Below are 18,005 nucleotides of genomic sequence, written 5' to 3'. Positions count from 1 at the left end.
TCTGTGGGCTCTTTGAGGAGTAGGGTGCCATCTCTACTAACATCTTGGCAATCTCATTTGCAAAACAGCAGTCCAGAAAGTCTGTGGCTGGGAGTTCCAGGTGTTCTAGGAATTTGGGTAGATCAACTTTTTTATGTAGGGTAGTCGTTTTTCTATTCTTGTGAGCAATAATATGGAAGGGGAACCCCCAGCAATATTCCACTCCCTCCAGATGGAGGATGTTTAGCACTGGTCAGGGAGTCCTACGCATCATCAAAGTCCTCCTGGATAAAATTAAGGTGTATTGTTCTATGCAATGCCTGCATAATTGCCTCTTTGATCACATACTTGTGCATCTTACAGATAATGTCCCTAGGTCTGTTGACGTCTTGTGTGGACTCAGGCATTCCCCATATGTGGATGTTTTTTTTTGCGGTCACCATTTTCATAGTCATCCAGTTGTGATAAGGGAGATTCAATCATGGTGTCATGGCTGCGTGATTTGTCCCTAAGAATATTTGTGCCAAATCTGCCTGCCCTGATTTCTAGCATGCCCTCTCAATTTCTCAATATTTAGTGCTTCAACAGAGGTGATCAACTGTATTATATCTGCTTTTGTGGGGAGTTCTTATATATGTTCTCTAGTCTCCCAGTCTTTATCCAGGACTCCTAACACAGAATCTGCTGTAAAAATATAGGCAGAGGTCTGTTAAAATGCAGAGCTGCAGCTGCATACCTGTGCGGAGGAAGTATGTTCTTCTGTGTCCCTGTCATCAGCAGAGAGACCAGCTTGTGCTGCTGAGAGCACTGGTGCCATCTTAGCTGCAGTGAATTTCTTGCTAGCAACATATGAAAAGAATTATTTGAGTACTCCTGGGTGGGTGTAAAAGACTCGGTTGGGTTGGAAATAAGTTCTCCTTTTCCCTGGCATGCTGGTGCAATGCTGGTGGTACATCTCACGGTCGCCAATTCGATAGACCTGGAGAAAGCAGGAGCTCGCTGGCTCTGCATCACTCCATCATGCTCAGGCCACATCCCTTTAAATGTCTCATTTTCACCCAAACCAAGGAAATATTTTGTATATTTTGCCCATTACTCGTCCACAGCCAGCAAGTTACAGGAGTCAGGATACAAGATGACATGGTGGTACAGGGTAGCAGTAAAGTTTTTTTATGCTTTTTTCCCTCTGTCTTTACCTTGTGATCTGGCCAGTAACACATCCCCGGTATTTTTTATGCCCTCACTATGAAAACACAAACAAAAAAGGACACACCAGCCTAGTGCATTAAATCATGTACCATTTATTAATTAATTATCCGCAAATAAATCTACTCACAAAACCAAATGCTCACAAAAGCATATCAAGTTAGGCACCAGTGACATGGTTGCTTATCCCACTCAGCATACTCAAGGATTCAGGAGAAAACTACCAGGATCCTAGATGGCTTATGTGTTTCAAGGGCAATAGATTAATGTAAATGATGTTACGTAAGCTCTCAAATGAATCAATGCATGCAATCAATCATAACAATAAATAACCTGTGATATACATATCAAATAATAAAAATGCATTACAAATAAAGTGCATAACAATAGTTCAGTCCATCTGAAAGTGCATAAAGTGTATTATAGTGTATAATAGTTTATTCGCCAACTGTGATGTAATATGTGCAATCCACTTCCTAAGGGGGAATCAATTAAGTGTGATAATGTTAAGACAATTGGTGTGCTTCCACCTCCTTGTGACACCTATGTGCTCCCAAAACTCTCACCTTAATGAGCAATCAAATGCGTCTTTTGATTACAATTCCTTACTTTGGACAATGCTCCACCAATCTTTGCCTTGTCCTGGTTCTGCCCGATATGTCTAAGTAATCTGTGGTAATGGTCCCTTTAAGGTGCTGTCCACCGCACTTATCCATATGTTGGGACAAAACAAAGTGACCTTAGCTCTAGCAGATCCCTTCTGTCTGCTCCCCACACTACAGTGCTCTGTTTCAAGGGCAGTACCCTCTTTTTCAGAGCCAAACCCTAGTAAGCACATTGAGTGGAATGAGCAACCGTGGAATTGATGCCTAGCTTGACATACTGTTTTTAACATTTGGTTTGTGAGCATATTTATTTGTGGATCATGAATTAATAAATGGTGCATGGAATAATGCTCTAGGCTGGTGCACCCTCTTTTGTTTGTGTTTTCATAGTGTGGTGTCATGGCTCCCCCAGTCCTGAGAGGCCAGTAAGGTTTGGCGTGTCCTGTTCCGTGTTGAGAAGCAGATGTACATGAAAAACTGGTACCAGACTATTACACTCATGCGCGGTATGTGTTGTATTCTGTTTATTACAGTGCCCCCCATTCTGGATAAATGAGCACAGGGGCACCCTGACAGAAGCATTGTCAGTCTGGGGGGAGGGGGTGTCAAATGTACTAGCAGATTTAGAAACCCTAACAAATTGCTCACACAGTTACAGCCAACATTTTTTTTTTCTTTAAGGATAAAGGTTTTATATGAATACATAAAAGCTTATCTTTGTAAGCACCCCCATCAGTTGTAAATTGTTTGTCTCAATCTTGTAACTGCTACATCTGCAGGGCAGCTTGTTCTGTTGAAAAACAGACTTACTAGCAGAATCGCCAGCTGAAAATAAAGGAAAGAAAGACTAAAAGAGACTGATGCAGCCATCACATCTAAGTTTAGCTAAGCTGCTTTTGCTTTTGGGTTTATTACTGATTTTATTACTGATGTTCTGATGTTGATCTCTGGAACGATCACCATTCAAGTCTACCTAGGGGCAAATATAAGCGCTTTCTACTCATTTTTCTCTTATCTTCCCTTTTTCTTTCCTCTTTTGGACATTATAGTTTCTTAACTTATTGTAAAGTGACTGATGTGTTACCTGTCTTCTTTTCACACTGTAAAAGACTGTACTACACTGTCATCATTATGGTCAGTTTATCTCAGTTTTTGAGACAAGTGTCTAAAGTCTTCAATTTCTCACTTGTACATTTTTCTGTCATAACACGATATGCTTTTTCTGTGCCTCTATGTTTGGAATTGTGTACATATTACTGACATACATCTGCTGTATTTCACTATGCCCAAAATAAAGAATGTTAAAAAAAAAAAAAAAGCGCATAGGTATAGAAATTTCAAACACACCATGTGGCTTTTTATATTCCAAACACGGCTTTCTTTCTAAAAGATAAAGAAAATAGAAAAGGAGGTGGTGTCTATCTTTGTGAGATGGGATATGAAAGTATAATGGACTGAAGCTAGATGGGAGAGTGTGATTGTAATGATGCATTAGAAATACAATGAAAAATGGTTATTCAGAAATAAAATGAAATATGGTTGTTCAGTGCATACTGCAGGATGTTACAGGACCTCCAAAAATGAGGAAGTAGAGACCCAAGTCTTTATATACAGTATATAGAAAGTACCGATCAAGACATTTAATCTACCCTAAATTTAATTTCTCTGCTCATACAACAATAGAGTTTACATTTTTAAACATATTGAAGGAAAATTTTATGGACAAAATGTAGAAGCCCAAAACAGAAATTATGTTTTAGTGGATCGATTCATTTTAATCAATTTAGAGCTTATTACACAGTTCATATTAAACAAAATGTATGTACATTATTATGCTCAGAACTCATTTTTTTTTTAAGTTTGATAAATATAGAAATGTCACAGAGTCATGTCATAAATGCACACTGAGCTGCACAAGAGTGGCTCAGTGTACATAAAAACTGACATGCAGAAAAAAGGTTTGACATAAGAGACCAGGAGAATATTTTGTCTCCTACAAATTCTACCTCTCGGTATTTTTTTTATTTTTTCGGTTTATTGCCACTTTAGGCAAAATGTGAATAGCATTGGCCATAACATAATTTAATTTAATCTAAGTGTTAAAAAAAGCAAGAACAAATTGGAAAAAGTTTTGCAGTAAATGTACTTATCCTTCCTGCCCCTTCCCTCATCCCTGATCTAAAGGAACTCACGCTCCCCTGTTGCAGATGTATACCTATCTGCATTTCTTGCCCATGACTTCCTCCAAATGCGTTATCTTCCAGCTGAAATCTTCTTTGTGCTGGCAACATCTATGTGACCTATGCCCGTAGACTTTTATGTGACTGCTTCCTAAGCCTGGAGATTCTTATAGGTGTATGTGTATTTACTGTGCAGACACCGCAAGCCTACAGAAGATGTTGAAGGCTGACAACATTGTAGAGTGTCGCAATAATGGGATGCAGGTAAGCGTTTATCTGGGGCTGGGGAAAGTGAGTCACTTACATTCAAATGAAAGGTTGCAAAAAAAAAAAAAATACATGTTCTGTGGAAGAACTATTTTCTTTTAGCAATACAGGAAACTTCTCTCTGTTAAAAATCTCAAAAGCTTTGTACCATAAAAACAGAGTGGTCTAGGCGTAAATAGCCAGAAATAGCATGCTTATCTTCTATCGTAATGCATTAATAATGTAACATCCCTGTATAACAGTTGAGCTCTAAGATTCTTATTTCTTTGGAGTATTGTTTACAAAGTCCTTGGATTCTATGATACCTGATGTACATTTGTAATCCTTTATTGAACTGTGGAATGCTCTGCAAGATGCTGGATTGTCCATTTTCGTTCTGCTGATTAAATGTTTATCTTGAGAGTTTGCCTTCCTAATGGAGAAAGGTAGATGGTGGCACACTGCAGTGAAGTCAAAATCTTAGAAGTTCTTTATTGTCACCATGCCAGATAAAAAAACAGGAACATAGTTAATACTTTTTACATGAATCGCTCCTGCTTGCTCATGAGTAAGCATGACTGATTCACGTGAAATGCATCAACTATGTCCCTGTGTTTTTGTCTGGCATGGTGACAATAAAGAACTTCTAAGATTTTGACTTCACTGCGGTGTTCCACCATCTTCCTTTCTTCATTTGCATCTCCGTTGGCGAGCCGGGGTGAGCGCCTGCAGTGGTCAGCAACCTACTGATTGCCTGAACAGTGTACATATTATGGTTGGATAGTTTGCCTTCCTAGAGTCTGTGGTTATTAAGACAGGTCAATTAAATTGCCAATACATTTTTCAACAAATACAAAATTAACCTCATTGATTGCAGAAGGGGAATAAGACTAGTCAAATATGCAAAGATTTCTCTTGTTCTTCTCGTGAGAGAAATCTAATATATTGAATTTCTCCATCCGAGATAAACAACATGGATGGAGGAATCTACCCTGTCAGCTATCAGCTATTGTATTCAGACAGCTGGCACCCAGGATTTCAAAGGATATTTTTTAAGGAAGGAATGTACATTGTAGTATTAAAAATTTACCGTAAAGTCTAGAAAACACCATTGAGGTGCTGCAAATAATATATATACTGTGATACTGTTGCCGTGGAATCGCTTGGGTATAATCTTCTGCTAGGGACACAAAGGCATAAATGAGTAACCATGCTTAAATTTGTTTATGTAGTTTCTTCATAATAATCAAAATATTATCCTCAACTCATATTAATCTCATGACTATTCATAAAAATAGAGAAACATCATTTACATGAACACAAAATTAACATCTTTATAGGCAATCCCAGTAAATGTATAGTATGGAAATGTATGCAAATTTGTATAATGAATAAAAGGGTATATGTCCAATCAGAGTTGATTACGATATTCACTGAACTTTAAGAAATTATCATGCTGAAATGTGAGCTTGAATTATAACCATAAACATGTGTCATTGCAAAAGACCTCTTAGTTTAAAATCTACATTTCTATAAAGAAAACATTTTAGAGAAGTGTCATTATATAATGAATATTGTGAATACAAGAAATTATATGGGAAACCCACTTTTCGATTTTGATGACATGGTTAGATCAATGATCTCATGCACTCAAGGTGGGTGGGTGTAGCTGTGATACCTCTCTTGCCTCTGCATGGTTGGCTGTCTGTGCAGAAGCAGGCTCTCCAATTTACAATCCAGCTCTGCATACTGTGATGGGGGAGTAAACCTTATAATAAAATCATCAGGCAAGTATGGAAGTCACTCTCTCATTCTGTATCTTGTTAACCCTTATTTAATCCTAATTAGATTAATTAATCAATCCTAAATGAATATGTATTATCACCTTCATTACCCTCTTTGCTATTTCTTGCAGAATATACATTTTTTTGCAATAAAAAATGTATTCCTGCATTAAAATTTGAATTTATTTGAATTTATTTTGAGCTTAGCTTGGGTAAATAACATTTTTGCTAGGTTTCTTGCACCCTGAGCCTGATTGTTAGGAATCTCAAAGCTATGGATACAGCAAAGAGGGTCTCTGTGGGACAATAGCATTCCACTAGCTCAACTAATTGATCATCTGACTTTTGATTTGCTTGACTCACCAATCTTAATAGCTATAGAGCCGGGGTCCTCAATAGGCGGACTCCGGGCCGCCTCCGGACCCACACGGATTAAAATCTGGACCGCCGAAGCGGTCTGCTTCCTTCTGTCTCAGCGGGGGACAGAATGGAGAGGATCGGGAGGATCGGAGTGGCTGTGTTTAGCGCTGCATGATTACAAAAAGCCGAGTACAAGTTCTTCTGCGGCGGAGAGGATGTCCTACAAAGTCCCGCCTCCTGGGCCGGCTGTTACCTATGATAGACAGAACACTGGTGACGTCTATCATAGGAGCCAGTGTCCAGGAGGCGGGACTTTGTAGGACATCCTCTCCGCCGCAGAAGAACTTGTACTCGGCTTTTTGTAATTATGCAGCGCTAAACACAGCCACTCCGATCCTCTCCATTCTAACCCCCCCCCCGCTGATGACAGAAGGAAGCAGACCTCGGCGGTCCAGATTAATGGGGGCACGCACACTGGTCACTGCATTATTGGGGGCACGCACACTGGTCACTGCATTATTGGGGGCACACACACTGGTCACTGCATTATTGGGGGCACACACTGGTCAATCTGCATTATTGGGGGCACAAACACTGGTCACTGCATTATTGGGGGCACAAACACTGGTCACTCTGCATTATTGGGGGCACGCACACTGGTCACTGCATTATTGGGGGCACACACTGGTCAATCTGCATTATTGGGGGCACAAACACTGGTCACTGCATTATTGGGGGCACAAACACTGGTCACTGCATTATTGGGGGCACAAACACTGGTCACTGCATTATTGGGGGCACACACACTGGTCACTGCATTATTGGGGGCACAAACACTGGTCACTCTGCATTATTGGGGGCACGCACACTGGTCACTGCATTATTGGGGGCACACACACTGGTCACTGCATTATTGGGGGCACACACACTGGTCACTGCATTATTGGGGGCACACACACTGGTCACTGCATTATTGGGGGCACACACACTGGTCACTCTGCATTATTGAGGGCACACACACTGGTCACTCTGCATTATTGGGGGCACACACACTGGTCACTGCATTATTGGGGGCACACACACTGGTCACTCTGCATTATTGAGGGCACACACACTGGTCACTCTGCATTATTGGGGGCACACACACTGGTCACTGCATTATTGGGGGCACACACACTGGTCACTCTGCATTATTGAGGGCACACACACTGGTCACTCTGCATTATTGGGGGCACACACACTGGTCACTGCATTATTGGGGGCACACACACTGGTCACTCTGCATTATTGAGGGCACACACACTGGTCACTCTGCATTATTTGGGGCACACACACTGGTCACTCTGCATTAATGGGGGCACACACACGGTTGCTCTGCATTAATGGGGGCACGCACATGGTCACTCTGCATTAATGGGGGCACGCACATGGTCACTCTGCATTAATGGGGGCACGCACATGGTCGCTCTGCATTAATGGGGACACGCTCTGCATTAATAGGGGCACACACATGGTCGCTCTGCATTAATGGGGGCACACACATGGTCGCTCTGCATTAATGGGGACACCCTCTGCATTAATGGGGGCACACACATGGTCGCTCTGCATTAATGGGGGCACGCACATGGTCGCTCTGCATTAATGGGGACACGCTCTGCATTAATGGGGGCACACACATGGTCGTTCTGCATTAATGGGGGCACACACATGGTCACTCTGCATTAATGGGGGCACGCACATGGTCGCTCTGCATTAATGGGGACACGCTCTGCATTAATGGGGGCACACACATGGTCGTTCTGCATTAATGGGGGCACACACATGGTCACTCTGCATTAATGGGGGCACGCACATGGTCGCTCTGCATTAATGGGGGCACGCACATGGTCACTCTGCATTAATGGGGGCATGCACACTGGTTGCTTTTCATTAATGGGGGCACGCACAATGGTCGCTCTGCATTGGATGGGGGCAAGTTTTGGGGAATGCCTTTTTTTGTTGTTGGCGTTCTGTATTTGGAATTTGACGGTCACTTTTCCGGACCTCGGACTGAATGGAAAATTTGTAAGTGGACCTTTCAAGTTTACATTTGAGTACCCCTGCTATAGAGGAAGATTTTAGAAATCAATCAGTGGGGACTCTTCTTGTGGTTTGAGGCTCTATGAGCACTTCCAGCTCTAGCCAGGAGTTGACCAGGTTGATTGGGTCATACATTTCCAAGTAGGGAGATCAGTTTACTTGCTAGCTTCAGCTGTGTATCCACTGCACCCTAACTGAGGTTGTGACTCCCAGCTGCCGCAAGATCTCGTCTTTACTTGCTTTTCCATAGCCTCGGGCATGCTCAGAGGTAATGTGTCACCAGGGGAACAGTGGAAACACTTGCAATTTGGGCTGGTAGGTGCTGCAGCACTTCTGCTGAGGCCTGTCAGGCTCTCTCTGTTGCTGAGGGGCCAAAGCAGTCACCTGAGCCTCAGTGCTCGCCAGCTTAGTAGCCCCAACAGTCTTACGGTTTCTTGTTGCTGGGCAGCCAACAGTCTGTTGCTGCTACTTTAGAGTAATTCCTTTATCAAGTCCTCCCTTCTGCAGATTCTGTGCCTTTAAATCACTGCTGACACCAACTTTTCACTCTTCTTACCTTAACTGTCACTTTTAATACCAGTTACATAAAGAAACCAGGACACACTTTCCTTTCAGCAAGGATCAGTAGAGAGAGCTTGCCTGCATCTGAGCACCAATTGCATGGTTCGGTTCAAGTGTAGAGCTTGCAGAGAGGTGATCCAAATGCCAAAGTGTGTTTAAAGTGTAACTCCACTTTTGTTGAGAAAAAAAAACATTCCCCTCTAGAGGATCTCTGTACATTGCAGGGATTTTAACAAACGTTGTTGCAGATTCCTACCTTTTGTTATTCTGAAGAAATTATTTTTTGTTCCTCTTTGCATCTGTGCTGAGTGGGTCAAATAGGAGTGGTTTCATAATTATATGATACATATAAACAAACATGCAGCGCTAAACAAATGATATGTGTAAATAATCATTCAATTAACCAAAAATGGTGGAAATAATAAAAGTCCATATAGAAGAGTCCCAAGTGAAAAGCATGAAGATTTCCAAGGTGGTATATGTGATCCAAATGGATACCAAATCCCAACACCGACAGAGGAACAACTTATATATGCGGTCACCAGAAAAGGTGGACCCAATATATCGTACGACAAGTGGGTCAGATGGGCTCATACAATAACAGATGGATCTTCCACTGGTTGCTAGAATTCCAGATGCTCGAGTTTGCAATCACCGGATGAGTGTAGTAGGATGGAAGTATACTCATTCACCAAGTGACATGTAAGGAATGATCCAAAACAACGCAAATAATACCACTTTGAAATGTATTAAGAAACAAAAAGGGGTACACTTACAAACAACCAGTAACTTAGGCAGCATGTGAAAGACAAACAAAGCAGGCAGTCTTTTGGCATGGTCCTAGCTATCTGAGGCAAAATCCTGATGCGTTTCATCAAATGTGATTTTCTCAAAGGTAAATGCCAGCCAAAAACATCTATTGCACATATATATATATATATATATATATATATACACAATATAATTAGATAAGTCGTATCCCACCTGTATTCACTGCCAGGCTCCACTGAACCAATATAAAAAAGGTAAACTTCCAGGAGCTTTCTAATTGTAAAATTTTAACCTTTTATTTTCCGAAAATACACAATAGTAAGACCTGTTCATTGGGCAGACCTGCACATAATAGCATTGATTTAGTCAACACTAAGATGGGAAAATATATTGTTTAAAATATATTTATTATTACTTCTTTCTTCTACATCTTTGCTGTCCTCTATCCCTGCCTACCTTAGGGACTTTAAAAAGATTAATTAAAAGGATTAAAACAAAATGCTGAACACATCCTGGTAGCCGCTGGTGTATGTTCATTTTATACAATTATCATCAGAATGGGATAAAAGAAGTACATTGGACTGAGACTGTGGATAAACCTTTTGTCCCCAAAACCTTATATTTTCGAATGCTTGCAATTTATGCTGAAACACAACTTTTTTGTTATGGAGGAAAATGGTATGATCTAATTATTGCAGCTCCAAACAGAAGCAAATATGCTTGGCAGATATTTTCTGACTCACTGTAAGGCTTAAACTAGGTTTGGGAATAGACCTTCAGAATGAATTGAATACAAAAGATATAGCACATTCTTTTTCTAATTTGGAGAGGGGATATGAGCTCATTGAATACATTTTTATGTACTGATTCATTTTATTGATTTACATTTTTTTTATTAAAGATGACTGATTACTGATGAGATTGTAGCAAAGGGTTATAATGACACATTAAATGATTATAAAATTATGAAATTATCTAAAGTAGAAACATTTTAGAACAAAAAATAGAAATGATGTAAAGAAAAATTGTAATATAACATTTGTAAGAGAATATAATACGGAATTTAAGGAATATTATGCCGATGTAAAGGAAGATTTTAATTTAGCATTTGTAACGGAAAACAATACCCAATAAAAAAACATGTTAATTTATTTAAAAAAAAAGAAAACATGGCAAATTTTTCAGAAAGATAAATCTTTGTTCTCTACCAATCCAGGAACACTTTTTAATGGGAGTACAGCATTAAGTTAATTAAACTTCTGGGATATTGATCTTGTCAGTTAAGTAGCAGAGGGGGTTGGTAATCAGTTTTAGCTGCTTTGGTGTTAATGAAATTAACAGGTGCATTAGATGTGCAACAATGAGACAACCCTCAAAACAGGAATGGTTTTACAGGTGGAGGCCACTGAAATTTTTTTCCCTACTCATTTTTTCTGACTGTTTTTCACTAGTTTTGAATTTGGCTAGAATCATTGTCACTACTGATAGCATGAGGTTATATTGGACCCTATAGAGGTTGCACAGGCAGTCCAACTCCTCCAGGATGGCACATCATTATGCCAAGAGCATGGAGGAGATTCCAGAAGACAGGCAGTTACTCTAGGAGACCTGGGCAGGGCTGTAGAAGGTTCTTAACCCATCAGCAGGACTGGTATCTGTTCCTTTGTGCATGGAGGAATAGAATGAGCACTGCCAGAGCCCTACAAAATGACCTCCAGCAGGCCACTGGTGTGAATGTCTCTGACCAAACAATCAGAAACAGACTTCATGGGGGTGGCCTGAGGGCCCGACCTCCTCTAGTGGGCCCTGTGCTCACTGCCCGGAACCATGGAGCTTGATTGACATTTGCCATTGAACACCAGAATTGGCAGGTCTGCCACTGGTGCCCTGTTTTTCACAGATGAGAGCAGGTTCACCCTGAACACATGTGACAGAAGTGAAAGGGTATGGAGAAGCCGTACAGAACGATATGCTGCCTGCAACATCATTCAGCACAACCAGTTTGGTGGTGGGTCAGCCATGGTCTGGGTAGGCATATCCATGGAGGGACGCACAGACCTCTACAAGCTACACAATGGCACCCTGACTGCCATTAGAAATCTGGATGAAATCCTTGGACCCATTGTCAAACCCTATGCTGGTGCAGTAGGTTCTGAATTCCTCCTGGTGCACGAAAATACCCGGCCTTATGTGGCGAGAGTATGCAGCCAGTTTATGGAGAATGAAGGAATTTCTACCATTAAATGGCCCCCACGCTTGCATGACCTAAATCCAATAGAACCCCTCTGGGACATTATTGTCTGTGAAACGGATACTATATGTGATCTACAAAGAATAATCCCATGGGAAAATGGCAAATCCAAGAACTTTAATATCACTCGGACAGTTTAGACCCATTTCCAATACTCAGCAGACTGTATGTTATTTGTGTAGGTTTACTTCTCTGTTGCCCAGACCTCATCAATCTTCTCCAGTTACTTAAAGTGTTTGGAAAGAAAGCCACATCTATTATTACTTTGATTCTCTCTGTTGTAGGTCCCTGTTTAGTAAAGCGTGTGTGTTTTCCTAAAATTATAATTCTAAATACCTTATATGTACAGTGCTGCTGTGCAGTGATATGTCCTCCCTCTGCTTCCCTTCCAGATCTAAGAGACTACAGTGGGAGGGGCTGAGATTCTCTTCTGATGTATGCAAGATGGCAGAAGGAGGACACGTGACTGCACAGTAGCACTGTGCGAAGAATGAATGTAGCATTATAATTTTAAGAAAACATACACACTGCACTAAACATGGACCTAAAACAGAGAGGATCAAAGTAATTAATAGATGTTTTTTTTTACAAGCACTGAAGCTGCTGCAAAGAATAGTAGTACCCAAGGCAGGCAGGGAGGAGGTTGGCTTCACAGTTCACACACAGACTATGGAAATGACAAGGAGAGAGGGAGGGGGGGAGGGGGAAATGATGGGCAGGAGAGCAGGATGACAGAGGTACATAATCCGACCACGCTATCATGGTTCAGCAGCCATGATATGCGTGGTCAGTACACACAGGGGAACACAGGAACAGGCAGGATCAATGAGGTATTGCACCACATGGAAAGACCCAACTGACACTGCAGAAGCACTATGCTATATATAATTTCTTAAAGGGACACTAAGCAGTAGAACACACCGTGGTCAGTTCTCTAGCTATGTTGGGAACTCAGAATGCTCTCCTCCAATGATCAAACATTTCCTGACATGCCCCCGCTGCTCAGCCATTCACTGGGAAGCTCAGTGTGCTGCTGCTTCTCCTTCTCTCAACTCTTGTGCAGCTAAGAAAAGAGGGAATGCGATTACTTATAAAAAAAAGGGAAAGGTGATTTATAATGTTTTTTTCAATATCTATACAAAATAGTTTTGGATTTCATTTCTATTTTAATGGAATGTTTTACAAGGTTACAATCACTTTAATAAGAATTATGATTAATTATTTCTCACGTTTTAAATGTATGAAAATAAAATGTATATGATGTTTGATCAACATATTATTATAGGCAAATTATTTATATGCAACAGTTTTATATAGCTGCAAACATATTTTAGCAAATAGGATTATTTGCTATTTATTATAGGAAAGTATTACTTATATATTGTATTTCTGCTATAATGTGATCATTTAGATATTTTTATAAATGTATTTATAAGAGACATACAATGTGCAATGCAAATCTATACTCTATATATGTACAGTATATTACAGACAAAGTTGTTATTTTAGAAAAGAATGTAGGAGGCGTTATGACTAGTGTGGAAACTGGTTTTGCACTCCCTATTTGCGATATACCCCCTCCTCTGTCCCTTAATGAAATCATAATGACAAAATAGGTAGGGTAAAGGCCAGGCTTGCCAACCGCCTGCAAATTTATGGACAGTTTGTAAAAATTGTCTAATTTTAACCTGTTCATAAATTCTCGGGAATGGGCACCCAGTGCTCGTAAAAAATTTGGTTGTGGTTGGCTTTGAAACTACGCATGCACAGTTCTGAAAATGCTTCTCGGGTTGTGCATTGGTGGGCTGGGTTTGGGAGGGTGGGGTCACCACTCAGCCAATCAGCATTTAGCAGCATTGTACTGTAACCTGCCCCCTTCCTCAACCCACCACATTTGATTTTAAAGAGAGGATGCAGGGTGGGGCTAGATTGTGGTGGGCAGGCCGCTGAAGTCAAGACTGTTCCCTGCGGCGCTTATAGGTACACACCGAAGCTCCACAATTACTTATCTACCTTGCTTACTCTAATGCTGATTTTATGCATTTAGCTAGACTTTAGTGTATCTCAGTTATCGCACAATTAGATTTCTCTTCTCTGCTTTTGCTAACAGAAGAACACAGACACACACCTTGCTCCTCTCCTTCCTTGCCCTGAATTGTGTGCAAGTATTGGAGAAGGAGAAGACTTCTTTTTGTCTTTAACTGCTCAACTTCTCAGCTTCTGCCTCTTATTAGCTATTTGTGGGACAGTCTCTGATATGAATGCCTTTAGCAATGTTTTACAGATCGTGTATTTATACATTTTACATATTGATACTGTATGTTGGTGAGTTACAGCCTAGATTTAGTTAAACAAAAATGAACACAGGGGATATTACTACCAGTAAGTAGCAAGTTGAAGCTTGCTTGTGTTTGCTTTATGGAAGTTGTGGATTGCTGAAAGGAAGGACTTTAAAAATAGTTGTTGTAGAGATCACTGTATAAAAACCAGACCCCTCTTGTGGAATGGCATACAAGTTTCAGATTTTCTTGAGACATATGTTTTTTTATTTGAAAGTATGTGTATGAGTTCTGAGACCAGGAGATCTCTCCGGTATTACATCTGCAGTCTCTGATTATCTCCTGTGGTACATTCACAGTCTGTGACCATCTCCCATACTATGTCTGCAGTCTCTGTTCATCTCTTATAGTATGTCTGCAGTCTCTGTTTATTTTTGTAGAATGTATTTCTGCAGTCTGTTTATCTCCGGTTGTGTGTCTGCAGTCTTTGACCATCTTCTGTAGTATGTCTAGAGTCTCTTACCATATCCTGTAGTACGTTTGCAGTCTCTGACCATCTCCTGTAGTGTTTTTGCAATCTCTGACTATCTCCTGTAGTGTGTCTGAAATCTTTGACCATCTCCTGTAATGTGTCTGCAGTTACTCACCATCTCCTGTAGTGTATCTGCAGTCTCTCACCATCTCTTGTAGTATGTCTGTTGTCTCTCACCATCTCCTGTAGTATGTCTGCAGTCTGTGACCATCTCCTGTAGTGTGTCTGCAGTCTCTGTCCATCTCCTGTTGTATGTCTGCAGTCTCTGACCATCTCCTGTTGTATGTCTGCAGTCTCTGACCATCTCCTGTAGTATGTCTGCTGTCTCTGACCATCTCCTGTAATCTGTTTGCAGTCTCTGACCATCTCCTGTATTGTGTCTTAAGTCTCTGACCATCTCCTGTACTATGTCCAGCACTAAATAATGTGCACATTACTTTGGTGTGTTGGGGCTGCAGTTGAGGCCATCCAAATCTCATCCGTTGACCACCACTGGGATGCATTCTCAAACCAAGCTAAATGTCCACAAAATAAATGGAGTGTATTAGAGTCAGAACAAGCTATTTGTGGCTTAAAATTGACCTTTTACCCCAAAGACCTCTTTCACATATGCTTCAGTCGCTCAGCCCATCTATGAAGTGATCCACGGTGGATCGCTTTGCAGAGGCAGTTTTCAAACATTCAGGAGGTGATGGTGCATTTGGCTTGTGGCTGTGGTGCAGTCTAATTGACATGCTAAAATTCGACATGCTGACTTAAAATGACCGCACTGTGAAGCTAAGCATCGAGCTCATGGCAATGTGTACACACCCAAGCAGCTGCTGCATTCATTTAGAGGTAGGTGGTCAAGGGGCGGTTCTGTTTAATCATCTTCTTTTAAGCTACTCTTAGACACAATCTGGTCATGCCCATTGCTCTCTGTGGCATGCATAGCAGAACTTGTTTTTCAACTGATCCCAGGGGGGGAAGATATTTTTTCTTGCTGTGGAAACAAGACAAATTATTTGTTAGAGGATTGTCAGTGTTTACATGTTGTGTTTATACTGTTTAAATATAATTTATTTTTTATTTTTAATAGGAGTTATTTTCAAAGGTTGTTAGTAAAAAAGTTGCTCTGTCAGTAAATTTATCATGGTTTGTCAGTAAATAATTTCACGGTAGGTTGGCAACCCTGGTAGAGGCAGCGATGGTAGTGCACATTTTCTGAAATAAATATGAATAAAGTATTTTGACATTTTATCACTTGCTTACAGTATGTTACACTAACTGTAGAAATTGTAATTGGTGCTCACCCTGCAGGTTAAAAAATGTGTGCAATGGACTTTTAATTAATTTGTGCAGCATATAGGGGAGATAGTGTGGATGGTAAGTATTTGTATTAGAAAACAATGTGTCTCCTCTGTGGATATTAAGTAACTTTATACAGTAAACACAAAAAATTTTAGACTAATTGACAAAGCAATGATATACTGTAAAATGACAAATTCACAACAAAGTTTAACCCAGAGGCTGCGGGCAACTACTGATTAATTAACTAGCTACTGGCTGCATGCCGTTGCCTCCTTGATCAGGCTGGGAACCCCGTGGCTGAAAACAGAACATTTATAAGAACATAAATCTTCACATTTTCTATGATTGGTTTTAAAATTCCAGTTATTTTTTTGCTATTTTTAGCAATTTTGACTGGAGACTATATGGAAAGAAATATATACATTATTACTCTTCCATCTTTTATTTGAATTAATTTAAAAGATTGATGATTTCCAATACATTGTTTTTATTGAACAGATATTACCAATTTGTTTTTTGTTTGTTTAATTTGTTGAGTGTTATACTTGCATCTTGTATTATAATTGCAATTGGTTTTAATTATTACAATTTTAGATATTATTCAATGGTGATATTATCAAATGGCAAGGATATGAATCTTGCGCTTTTTTACTATTTAAAAAAAAAAAAAATGTATGTATATTTTTTTCTTAATATTTATGCTCTCCTATGCTTAATGTTTTATATATGCACTTCTATTGTTGAACACATGTAACTCATCTTTAACCACTTGCCGACCGCCGCACGACTATCTACGGCGGCGGTCAGCCCCTCACAGGCAAAGTGACGTAGGTCTACGTCGCTCGCCTGTGAGGGTTTAGGGAGCGAGCGCGCGCCGCCAGAGGCGCGCTCCCGCTCCCGCGTGGTCACGGACCCCCCCGCGCGTGTGACCGGTGGACCCGATCGCCGCCGGCCACTCTGCGATCGGCGGGGGAGAGGGAGAAAGTCAGGCAGCTTGTGTAAACAAGCTGCCTGTCATTCTCCTCTCTGTATGAGAGATGATCACATGGATCTACTATGTAGATCCATTGATCACTCTGCATACAGTTGAAGCCACAGCCAATCACAGTTAGAATCACGCCCCTAGGGACACACACAGCCCCTCCCTCTCAAATAAAGTTAACCCCTTCACTACCAGTGTATTTTTACAGTAACAGTGCATATATATAGCACTGATTACTGTAGAAATGTCACTGGTAACCCCAAAAGTGTCAAAAATGTCAGTCAAGGGTCCGATCTGTCCGCCGCAATGTCGCAGTACCGCAAAAAAATCGCAGATCGCCGCCATTACGCGTTAAAAAAAAAACAACAAAAATGACAAAAATCTTTCCCTTTGTTAGTAAACGCAATAACTTTTGCGCAAACCAATCAAAATACGCTTTTTGCAATTTTTTTTACCAAACATAGGTAGCATAAAACAAATTGGCCGAAAATATTAAAAAATTTTGATTTTTACATTTTTTTTGGGGGAATTTCATATAAAAAAAAGGGAAAAATATTGCTATTTTTGCAAAATTTACGCTCTTTTTTTGTTTATAGCGCGTGATCAAAAAATCGCACAGGTGATCAAATACCGCCAAAAGAAAGCTCTGTTTGTGGGAAAAAAAGGACGCCAAATTCGTTTAGGTACAGCGTCGCACGACCGCGCAATTGTCCGTTAAAGTCACGCAGTGCCGAATCGCAAAATACCCTCTGGTCGTTTAGCAGCCAAATCCTCCGGGGCTTAAGTGGTTAAATGCCTATCCTGGAGCTGAATAGATTTACATGGGACAGCGTGTTAATGGTATTTAATCCCAGAGGTAGGGGCAGTAGTCAGACTGGGAAGGAAGCTGGTCCAGCCTCT

This window comes from Pelophylax lessonae (genome assembly GCF_965119305.1).
Source record: "Pelophylax lessonae genome assembly, chromosome: 9".
In the NCBI taxonomy this organism is placed as follows: domain Eukaryota; kingdom Metazoa; phylum Chordata; class Amphibia; order Anura; family Ranidae; genus Pelophylax; species Pelophylax lessonae.
The sequence above is the reverse complement of the archived record's forward strand: the minus strand, read 5'-3'. Positions refer to the sequence as shown.